The sequence below is a fragment of the Arachis duranensis genome, chromosome 5, assembly GCF_000817695.3.
Source record: "Arachis duranensis cultivar V14167 chromosome 5, aradu.V14167.gnm2.J7QH, whole genome shotgun sequence".
Taxonomy (NCBI): domain Eukaryota; kingdom Viridiplantae; phylum Streptophyta; class Magnoliopsida; order Fabales; family Fabaceae; genus Arachis; species Arachis duranensis.
The window spans coordinates 93,693,462-93,704,757 of NC_029776.3; the positions used below are offsets into that span (position 1 = coordinate 93,693,462).

At 35.2% G+C, this 11,296-nt stretch overlaps 1 non-coding gene across 1 annotated transcript; it reads right to left on the bottom strand.

The window, feature by feature from the left end:
- Positions 1–6,019: 6,019 nt before the first annotated feature.
- LOC127747927 (small nucleolar RNA R71) lies at positions 6,020–6,126 on the bottom strand. Its single transcript, XR_008009873.1, has one exon. It is a non-coding gene; the product is annotated as a small nucleolar RNA R71 (small nucleolar RNA).
- Positions 6,127–11,296: the final 5,170 nt, after the last annotated feature.

Genomic DNA, 11,296 nt, shown 5'->3' on the forward strand with positions numbered 1-11,296 from the left:
AATGCAAGCTTTTGTAGTGGATGGTGGTTCAGATATTATGAGAAAAATCTACGATGAAACATGCTTTTGTCCTCTTCCAGTGGTTCTGTCGAAATCAAAGACAATTAGCAACCCTGATAGATGATTTCTGCAACACCCTGATAAAATTGGAATGTTTATGGATATATAACGAAGAAATTCATTAGCTCTTCTTGTTCCGTCTTATCTGGTTATCCAATTTTGGTGTGCAATATTTTTTTAATCTGTGAATTTGTTGTCTCGTGCTAGAGCACACAAATGCGGTGCGGATATTTTTAATGATTAGATGAAATACAAGAGCAATGTGTGAAAGAAAAAGTATCTTTGAAAAATAGTAACATGGTCGGTAATCCAGAATCAAGGAAGAAAAGCAGAATCAATTTCAAGTGTGAGGATGGCTTGAAAATTGATAGGATGTTAATGGTATTATCTGTGGTGAATAAACTAAAGAAGCACCTTAAGAGGGTTGAATTGCTTCTGATTTTCATTTGTATATTAATTGGATTAAATTTTGCTTTGAATATATTTTATTTGGCTAAGTAGGTATACAGTGAAAAATTTAGGAGCTAGCAATAACACTTTATTGCTTTGTAATGTTGAAATTATTGTAATTGAGATTAATTATTCTTCTATGAATGAACTAATCATGAATAGATGCTGTCTTTTTCTTGTTCTGTGAATGAATTATTGTTGCTGTGATGTGAGCAAACTAAATAAAAGACAATGTTGCCTTTAAAAATAATTGTAACACAAGATTGAATTTAGCCAAATTCCATCCTAAGTGACAAAATTTCATCCTAATTGACAACAAGTTATAATAAGTAATAATGTTGCAGATACTCTGCTTAGCACTAATAATGCTCAAGGTCTCAAATAATCTAAATTAGGCACAACAAAATACTTCCAACATAACATAAAAATAGAAAACATAAATGTTCAGAGTAGTATACTTCAAACCCAAAATAACACTAATATTCTATAACATCCCATAACATGAAAATAGAAAATATAAATATTCAGAGTAATATACTTTAGACCCAAAATAATACTAACATCTCACTGAATAACCAAGAATCTCGTATCAAATCTTCTTCACATTTATGGATGACTTTATTAGTGGTGACTCTTCAAAAAGGGGTGGATATAAAACTTATGAATTTGTTCTGGATGGCTAGACTTGCTGTTGCCATGATTTTTCTAATCACACTTGGTGACCTAAATGGAGTTGATGCTTGCGCTTGAAGAGTGGATCTAACCATTGGATCTTGTATCATTGATCAAGACCCATTATTTGAGACTACAACACTCAATGGCCTTGTTGAAATTGGAGGTGTAGACTAATAGGAGTCCTGACAACAAGATGTTTAATCCTAGTTTGAGGAGGGGGTGGTGGTGTAGCTGTTGCATATTGTGCGAGAGTTGGTGGTATTGTTGAAGTGGTTGTCACTCTTTTTCGAGAAGTGCTGCCTCTTCCTCTTGCAAAAAATTGGTTCCCCCTAATAAAAGTAGGTCTGCTTCTCCTTATAGTTATTGGTGTTGTTAACCTTGTGGTCACTTGAAGTGCTATTTTTGAGCCACTTGCTGCTATAACCAAGTTTGATGCTATTGATATAATGCCTGCATTAGGGGGTGGTGTAGTTGTTGTAGTGGCCCCAGAATTAATAGAAATCTAGATTATTTTGGCAATCAGTTAAAACAAAAGTTAAATAAGTTTAGATCCAACACTTTGTGAAGGGAGACATGGTAACCTTTCATATTGCTCTCTCAATACTCTTGATTTGGTATATTGATAATGTAAAACTGATAAATCCTATTGTATGCTTCTATGGTGAACTTGTAATGAACATAATTTTTAGATTTCTCATTCTTTCTTTATATTGCTGCCAGAGACGGATACATGGGAGACAAGCGAAGGCCTGGCCCCGACTTTTTTTTTTAAAAAAAGTAGTAGTCAGAAGTCCAACCCAACCTAAATAAAACATAATAGTTTTAAAAATTTTTTTAAATTCCTAAAACTAATTCTCTTTCTTCACGTTTCCTATTCTTTCCTAATCCTCTTGTTTCTTCACAAGTCACAAGTCATGCGACATCCTCACTGGGTCATGTCACTGCCATTGTCCAGTCTCCAGTGAAATTTTCAATCATATTTATATCAATTAAAGAAAGGTACCAACTGCCAAGGTATTTATTTTATTTTTTACTTCTTTTATATAATTACATAAAATTATTAATTAATAAAATACATTTTTTATTATGAAATAATATAATTTTATTTCTTTGTATTTACATAGACAAATTGTTGACCTATTTTTAAAATTTATTCTCTCTTATTTTTTTATTTTATTTTTTAATGAAATTGATAGTGATTTAGTAAAAAAATTATTATTATTGATGTTTAATTAATAAAATATACTTAGACTTTGTTTATTCATGTAAGTATATAATTATTTGAGTTCTTTTTTTTTCAAGTAAAAAGAAACTAGAACATTTTATGATGAAAAAGCAAAGTAAAATTGATGCAATTTTTAAGAGAAAAGTTGATGATGTTGGAGTTCAAATAAGTCAATCCTCTAATCTTATTTCACAAGAAGGTCAAGTAAGTGAGCTTTCTAATCTTACTCAAAATACACGTCAACATGAAACTAAAGTACCAAGATTAGAAAGAGATGTTGATATCTCTTTACTAGAAAGGGATCCAGGAAAGCGACGTCCAATTTGGCAGTATAATGTCAATGAACGTGATAAGATTCGTAGAGCATATAAACATAATAGATGGGTCATACCAACCAACAAATATTAGCTATCCAGCTTCTGGTAATAACAATCATCGTCGATATTTTCAATTTTTTTGGTTTAAGAAATTTTCAAGTTAGTTAGAATATTCACCAGAAAAAGATGCTGCTTATTGTTTGCATTACTACTTGTTTGGTAAACATTATGGTGCTCGTAATGATGGAAAAAATGCATTTTCAGAGTTAGGATTTAGTAATTAGAAGAAAGTAAACAATGGAGTAAATTGTGCATTTGTATGTCACGAGGATTCTATTCCTAATTCTTTCCATAATTTATGTGTGAAATCTCGTGATGATTTAATGGCTCAATCTAAGCATATAGACAAAGTTCTTGATAGGCATAGTGATGAAATTATTGCAAATAACCGTTTAAGGTTGAAGACATCTATTAATGCTATTCGATGGCTTACATTTCGAGCATGTGCATTTAGAGGCAATGATGAAAGTCCTGGATCTTTGAATAGGAAAAATTTTATTGAGTTAATTAAGCTTTTAGCTTCCTGTAATCAGAATGTTGATAATGTTGTCCTTGAAAATGTTCCTGGAAATGCTCAATATATATCTCCTGGTGTTCAAAAAGATATATTGCATATCTTTGCTAGAAAAGTGCATGCAACAATTCGAGAAGAAATTGGTAATTCTAAATTTTGTATAATTATTGATGAAGCAAGAGATGGGTCAAAGCGAGAACAAATGTCTGTGGTTTTGAGATTTGTAGACAAGCACGATTGTATTCAAGAAAGATTTTTTGATCTTATACATATTTCTGATACATGTTCAATGACAGTAAAAACAGAAATTTCATCAGTTCTTTCTCGTCATAATCTTGACGTCCAAAATCTTAGGGACAAGGGTACGATGGAGCTAGTAATATGCATGGTGAATGGAATGGATTGCAAGCTCTATTTTTTAAAGATTGCCCTTTTGCTTATTGATGCGTGGGCATCTTTCTTATCTTTTCCTAGTGAATTTGCACTTAAATTGTTGAGTTTAATCAAGAATAAATTATCTTTTAGCCACTATGGATGCTACTTTGAGTCTTGTGTAATTCTATTTATTTTAGGTAGCATTCAGCTGGATTTGATGGAGTTTCTGCAGCACAAGAATTGAAGGAGAAAACCAGCGAGGAGCGATGCGTGCACGTGCTTGACGCGTGCGCGTGATTTGGAGCTTTCCATGGCGACGCGTGCATGTGGCTGACACGTACGCGTGATTTGAAGATTTGCACGGCGACGCGCGCGCGTACCTGACGCGTACGCAAGACACGCGAAAAAGACTATCAACGCGTACACGTGACTGACGCGTACACGTGACTGACGCGTACACGTGACATGCGCCACGTGCAGAAAACACTGGGGGCAATTTCTGGGCTGCTTTTGACCCAGTTTTTAGCCCAAAAAGCACAAATCAGAGGCTGTAGAGTGAAGAAATCAAGTGGTCCCCATCCATCAATTGAAGACTTGCTGATTTCCATAATTAATTCTGATTTAAATTTAATTTTAAAATAGGAAAAGATATTTTTTAGTTTTAGAAAGTAGATTTTAAATTTATTAGGATTAGATATAAAATGATTTGGAATTAGTTAACTTTGGATTCCATCAGATTGGAACTCAATACATTTTACCTGAATCCTTATTTTCTCTCTGAACCATGAGCAACTAAACCTCCACTGTTAAGGTTAGGAGCTCTGTCTATTGTATGGATTGATGCTATTATTTTTATATTTTAATTCATATTTTGATTTATATTTCAATAATTATTTTCGTTCTTTATTTTATGAATTTGGGTGGAATGGAAGTATGACCCATGTTCTAATTGAGTTCTTGTATAACTTGGAAAAGCTCTTTACTTGAACAACAGTTTGAAAATATATTATCCTGAATTTCTAATTGTTTGTATTTAACGGGATACGTGACATAAAATCTCCTATTTTTGGATAATTAGGATTCTTGTGGCATATAAACTGGAATTTGATCATCACCCTCTAATTGGAATTAATTGACCAAGGAATTGGTAGTCGATGAATTTTAGAGGAGACTAGGAAGGTCTAAGGAATTATGGTCTAGTCACAAATAGTTTGCCATGAATTAAATCTTACATGATTAAAATAATTAATGAGAAAAGTCAATCAGGAAAATAGATAACTCTGAAGCCTTAACTGTTTCTCAATATTTGGTTTCTAACTTATTTACGTGTCTATCTTTTGATATTATGAGTTACTGTTTAATGCTCTTTGAACATCCAAACACTCTTTTCTGCTTGCCTAACTAAGTAAATCATTTAACCATTGTTGCTTAGTCCATCAATCCTCGTGGGATCGACCCTCACTCACCTGAGGTATTACTTAGTATGACCCGTGCACTTGCCGGTTAGTTTGTGGTTATAAAATTACCGCACCAAATTTTTGGCGCCGTTGTTGGGGATTGACTGTGATTAACAACTATCAGTTGTTTGATTGCTTAGATTAGGCGTTTTATTTTTTAATTTTATTAAAATTTATTTTTAATATTTTTGAAAAAAGAAAAAAGAAAAAATATTTTAATAGCACTAATATTTTTAGTAATTTTTGAAATTAAGTTTGGTGTTTCCTAGTTTAGGTTACCTCACTGGAAATTTTCTGCACTCTGACGTAGAGAGTTCCATTTTTTTTCTTGTCTTTTGTTTGTTTATGCGCAGGAACAGAGACAAAGAACATCTCTTAGACTTTGATCCTGAACTTGAAAGGACTTTCAGGCGGCGTTTACAACAAGCTAGACTTTGCAAGGCTGCAGAATCTACTATGGATTCTAACAATGCTAATAATGCCAATGTGACAAATTTGAAATGGGGATGAGCAACAAAGGAGAGTGCTTGGCTCTTATTCTGCTCCTATTGCAGATCTTTATGGAAAAAGTATTGTGGTGCCTCCTATAGTTGCAAACAACTTTGAATTGAAGCCACAATTGGTCACCCTGGTGCAACAAAACTGCCAGTATCATGGTCTTTTCCACGAAGACTCAAATCAATTTATTTCCAATTTTCTGCAGATTTGTGATACTGGGAAGACAAATAGAGTAAACCCAGAGGTGTACAAACTCATGCTCTTCCTATTTGCTCTGAGGGATGGAGCAAAGCTATGGCTAGATTCCCAACCCAAGGAGAGTTTAGACACTTGGAACAAGGTTGTTACTGAGTTTCTTACTAAATTCTTTCCACCAAAGAAGCTGACTAAGCTTAGGGTGGAGGTTTAGACCTTCAGACAGAAGGATGGTGAAACTCTTTATGAAGCTTGGGAGAGATACAAGCTACTGACTAGGTAATGCCCTCCGGACATATTCTCCAAATGGACTCAGCTAGATATCTTTTATGAAGGCATGGGGGAAAATGTCCAAGATATGCTTAGATAATTCTGCAGGAGGTTCATTGTACAAGAAGAAGACGCCGGAGGAGACTATTGAGCTTATTGAATGGTTGCTAGCAACCAATATTTATACTCATCTAAAAAGAATCATGTGAACTCTGAGGCTCCTCAGAAGAAGGGTGTCATGGAAGTAGAAACTCTTAATGCTCTTCTTGCTCAAAACAAGCTTATGTCTCAGCAAATAAGTCTACTTACTCAACAGATGGGTAGCATGCAAGTCTCAGCTATCAACACCCAAAATCCACCTCAAGAAGCCTCTTATGACATGACAGGTAATTTTGTGCAAAATGATAATTATGATTGTGCTCAATTTTCTTCTGAATAGGTCAATTACATGGGGAGTGCTCCTAGAAATTCCAACAATGATCCCTATTCTAAGACATACAATCAGGGGTGGAGAAATCACCCAAATTTTGGGTGGAGAGAGCAACCTCAGAGGCCACAGAATTTTAATCATAATTCTCAGGTAGTTTTCAACAGAATAATTTTAATAACCACCAGTTTCAGTCATCTCAGCAAGCAACTCCTCAGCCCCAACAGAATAATGATTTGGAAGCAATGTTGATAAGTTTTAGACAGGAAACCAGAGCATCAATCAAGAACTTAGAGATTTAGATGGGTCAATTAGCCACAAAAGTTAATGAAATTGATCAAAGGACCACTAATAGCCTTCCTGGTAATACAGTAGTGAATCCAAGAGAGAAATGCAAGGCTATCACCTTGATAAGTGGACAAGTGGCAAGTATGGAAGCACAAGTTGCTGAGGAGCCAATTGAAAAAGATTGCAAGGTTATTCAACTAAGAAGTGGTAAAGTAGCTGGCTCTGAGACCAAGGTCAATGAATAGTTAGTTGAAAAAGAAGCTCCAGAGGAGAAGAAGGAAGAAATAGAGCATGCCCCTCCAAAGCGTGCGAACAACCCATTTCCATACTCTCTTAACACTCATCCTACATTGCCAAAGGCTGCTGAGTACAAGCCTAAGATACCATATCCACAGAGACTTCAAAAAGAGACCAAGGACAAGCAATTTTCAAAGTTCTTGGAAGACTTCAGAAAGTTTGAAATCAATATTCCTTTTACTGAGGTTTTGGTGCAAATGCCTATCTATGTCAAGTTCATGAAAGAGTTGTTGTCAAAGAAGAAGCGTTTAAAGGGAGATGAGACAGTAGTCCTGACTAAAGAATATAGTGTCGTAATTCAGAATAACTTGCCAAGGAAGATGCCAGATTCAGGGAGCTTTCAAATTCCATGCACCATTGGGAGCACCACATTTGAGAAAGCATTATGTGTATGGGAACAAGCATCAATTTGATGCCCATGTCCGTGATGAAGAAGTTACAAATCCAAGAGGCACAACTCACAAAGATAGCATTACAGATGGCAGACAAATCTACGAAGCTTGCATACGGATTAGTGGAGAATATCTTGGTCAAAGTGGGTAAGTTCTTCCTCCCAACAGATTTTGTGATTCTTGACACAGGGGAGGATGAGAATGCCTCTATAATTCTAGGAAGACCATTCCTAGCCACTGGAAGAGCTCTGATTGATGTAGAAGTGGGTGAATTAGTGCTTAGAGTGCATGATGAGCAACTAGTCTTTCATGTCTTCAAAGATGTACATTCAGTAGGTCAAGAAGAGAGGTGCATGCAGACTGAGCTCATTAATCCAACCCTTCAAAAACCCCCTGATGATGCACATCAGAATCTACAGCTCAAACCTCCCTTGGTAACAACCAATAAAATTCCTCCTGATATCAAATCTAAGTTTGATGTTGGGAATCCATCATCCACCAAGGAAGAGGGTCCTAAAAAGAAAGTACCCAGAGGATGAAAAAACAAAAAGATCCCCACTGAAGGTTTCTCCCCAGGAATGAAAGTGGTGTTGACTAGCAATCCAAAGTGGATTTATACAGTAACCAGAATCCTTTCTCTGGAGCATATTGAGCTACCTTATGGAGACACAGGAAAGAAGTTCAAAGTAAGGGGTGAAGAGCTGAGCCCCTATGATCCTCCTCCTTATAGGAGCTGACCGTCAAGCTAGTGACGTTAAAGAAGCGCTTGTCGGGAGGCAACCCGATAATTTCGTATCCTTAGTTATTTTTTGTAGTAGTAGTTTTCTTACTTATTTGATTTTTATTGAGTTTTCACTATTTTACTGATCATGCATCTATTTTAGAAGTAGGAACTGAATATTTCACACAAAAAAATGAGCACACGACGCGCAAGTGTTGCTGGCGTGTACGCGTCATATGTGTGTGCGTGGAAAATAAAAGTGAACAGAGATTTGCGCGGGAGTGGCGAAGGAAGTGTGCCTTGCGCACAAATTGTCTCACGCATACGCGTCCATGACGCGTGGGCGTCAATTGCAATTTTGGCACTCCACGCGTACGCGTCAAGCACGCGCACGCGTGGATGAATAAAATCGGCGTAAAAGGTGTTTTAGCTAGAGAGTTATGTTGGTGTGGGGCTGAAACTATGCTGGGCGCACAAGCCCCACCACGCGGACGCGTCCCTGACGTGTTCGCGTCGTTTTCCCATTCTGGTCGTTCATGCGTACACGTACGTGTCGCTTGAAGTTCGTGCGATCCACGCGTATGCGTCGCATGCGACGCCCAATTGAACCACATCAGTGCCTGATTTCAAATCATCCACCTCGCAAATCCTAATTCTCTCTTGTTCTTTTATCTTTTTATTCTTCTTTCATCATATTAATTACTTTTATGTCTTTCTCTGTTTGCAGTTCTTATTTGCTTGAGGACAAGCAAACCTTTAAGTTTGGTGTTGACGTTTCGCTTATGGCTTTTCTGTCTAGCACCAAAGGGAGAAGAATGTTCTTCATGAAGGAATGAGATGACCACCAGTATAACTGAGGTGGTTGCGTTCCTTTCATTCTATTTCTCCTCCATTCTTATTGTGTTATCTTCTGTTTTTTGTTGCTTTGATTGCTTGCATGATCTTTAGTAATATGATAAAAAATTGTCTCATGTATTACTCACTAAAGCTTGAATTCAAAAGAAAAAAAGTGATGTATTACATGAGAAATTGAGTTATATTTAAGAGTAGTCTTATTTACTTAAATGTGGTGGTATTATTTGTGATATTTGAATGCATGGTATGAACAATGCATATTTGAATTTGAATCAAGGGATATTGATGTATAAGGAACAGGAATTTAGAGAATTATTATGACTTCTCTGAAATAAATAAAAGTTTAACCCTTGAAACAAAAGAAACAGAAAAAGAAAAAATAATTAATAATAAAAGCAAGGTCGAAGGCTCTGAGCATCAATGACTAGGGAGGTCAGACATGATTAAAAGCTTAAAGAGTTGTTTTCCTAGTCATATGCTTGTGGTGTGATTGTGTCAAGTAATCCTTGAGACAGAACACTTAAAGTCGAGACCAAGTGCGTTTAACAGAGTATGCCAAAGGTTTTGAGCACCACTGTATGGGAGTAACTGAAAGAAAAATCAGAACTCAAAGAGAGTTCCCCAGTTAAGTGCTTGTGGTGTTTCTGTGTCAAGTAACCCTTGAGACAAAATATTTAAAGTCACGGCTAGGCTCAAGGTGCAAAACACCAAAGAAAAATAAATTAAAGTAAATTTTGCTGTGTTCAAGGATTAAACTGAAATGTTAAAAGAGTAGAGAATTCATAATATTATCCGAATTCTAATTTCGAATGACAGTAACATTCTTCTGATTCAAAGGAGAGTGAGATGCCAAAACTATTCAGGATTGCAGTTATAAACCCCACTATAAGAAGAGACATGAGCTTAATCGAACTCTCATTCTCATGCAAATTCACATCCTAAGCCTATATTAGTTTTGGTTGCTTGGGGACAAGCAACAGTTCAAGTTTGGTGTTGTGATGCGTGAGCATCTTTCTTATCTTTTCCTAGTGAATTTGCACTTAAATTATTCAGTTTAATCAAGAATTAATTATCTTTTAGCCACTATGGATGCTACTTTAAGTCTTGTGCAATTCTGTTTATTTTAGGTAGCATTCAGTTGGATTTGATGGAATTTCTGCAGCACAAGAATTGAAGGAGAAAACCAGTGAGGAGCGACGCATGCATGTACTTGACGCGGGCACGTGATTTGGAGCTTTTCATGGCTTTGGCTTTATCCTTCTGGGATGCATTATTTTCAGCCTTAATGGTATCTCCAAGATCCATTGAATCAAGATGGATTTCAGCATCTAATATCCATGATAAATAATTGTTTCCAGATATATCAAGAGCATTGAATTCAAGATGAGAGAGCTTCGACATAATGAAAATATTACCTGAGTCTTCCTAAAGATTTGATCAGAGTCTCGTGCTGATAACGTGTTGTAAAATAAATAAAAGATATAAAATAAAGATGTATAAATAGAAGACTCTAGTATTAAAATAATTAGCTCAATAATATTTATATATATATAATAATATTATATGTTGTATTGTGTATATATATACAAAGATAGAAAGAAGTATTAAAAACAAAAAGAGAGAGAATTGCATTTGTTTATTGTTACTATCTCAATATAATAAAGATGATTAATATTGCTATTAATATTATATGTAAAGAGTAATAGAAAATAGAATTTAAAATACTTATAAAATAAAAGAAGAGAAAGAATTGTAGTAAAAATATAAGGAGAAGAATATTTGATTGTAACATAAAGAGGGAATAGATTTTTTTTATTACTTGCTTATGTTGCTACTTAAAGCCTAAGATCATTCCTCTATTTATACAAATTCAAGATTCACATTTTCAAAAGTTAGAAAGCATGCACCGTACATTCTTAAATGCATGTACTTTTCAAGAGTGCTTGTTGAGTAGATATAGAATGAATATGGACATCCATATCGTAACATTTGTAACATTTATCTGTAGATTTATCTATCTATGAAAAAATAGAGATGTATTTGGTTTCAAAATGGGCCCAACCAAAATGAGAAACAGATTAAGCATGAAAAACTCTAGAAGAAATTAAATGCAATGTATATTATCAAAAGCGTTAATGACTGGGAAGTTATCAATGTGCCTAAATGCTATGGATTTACGTTCAGTTTGGATAAACAGCTTAAATAAATTATTTTTAAAAA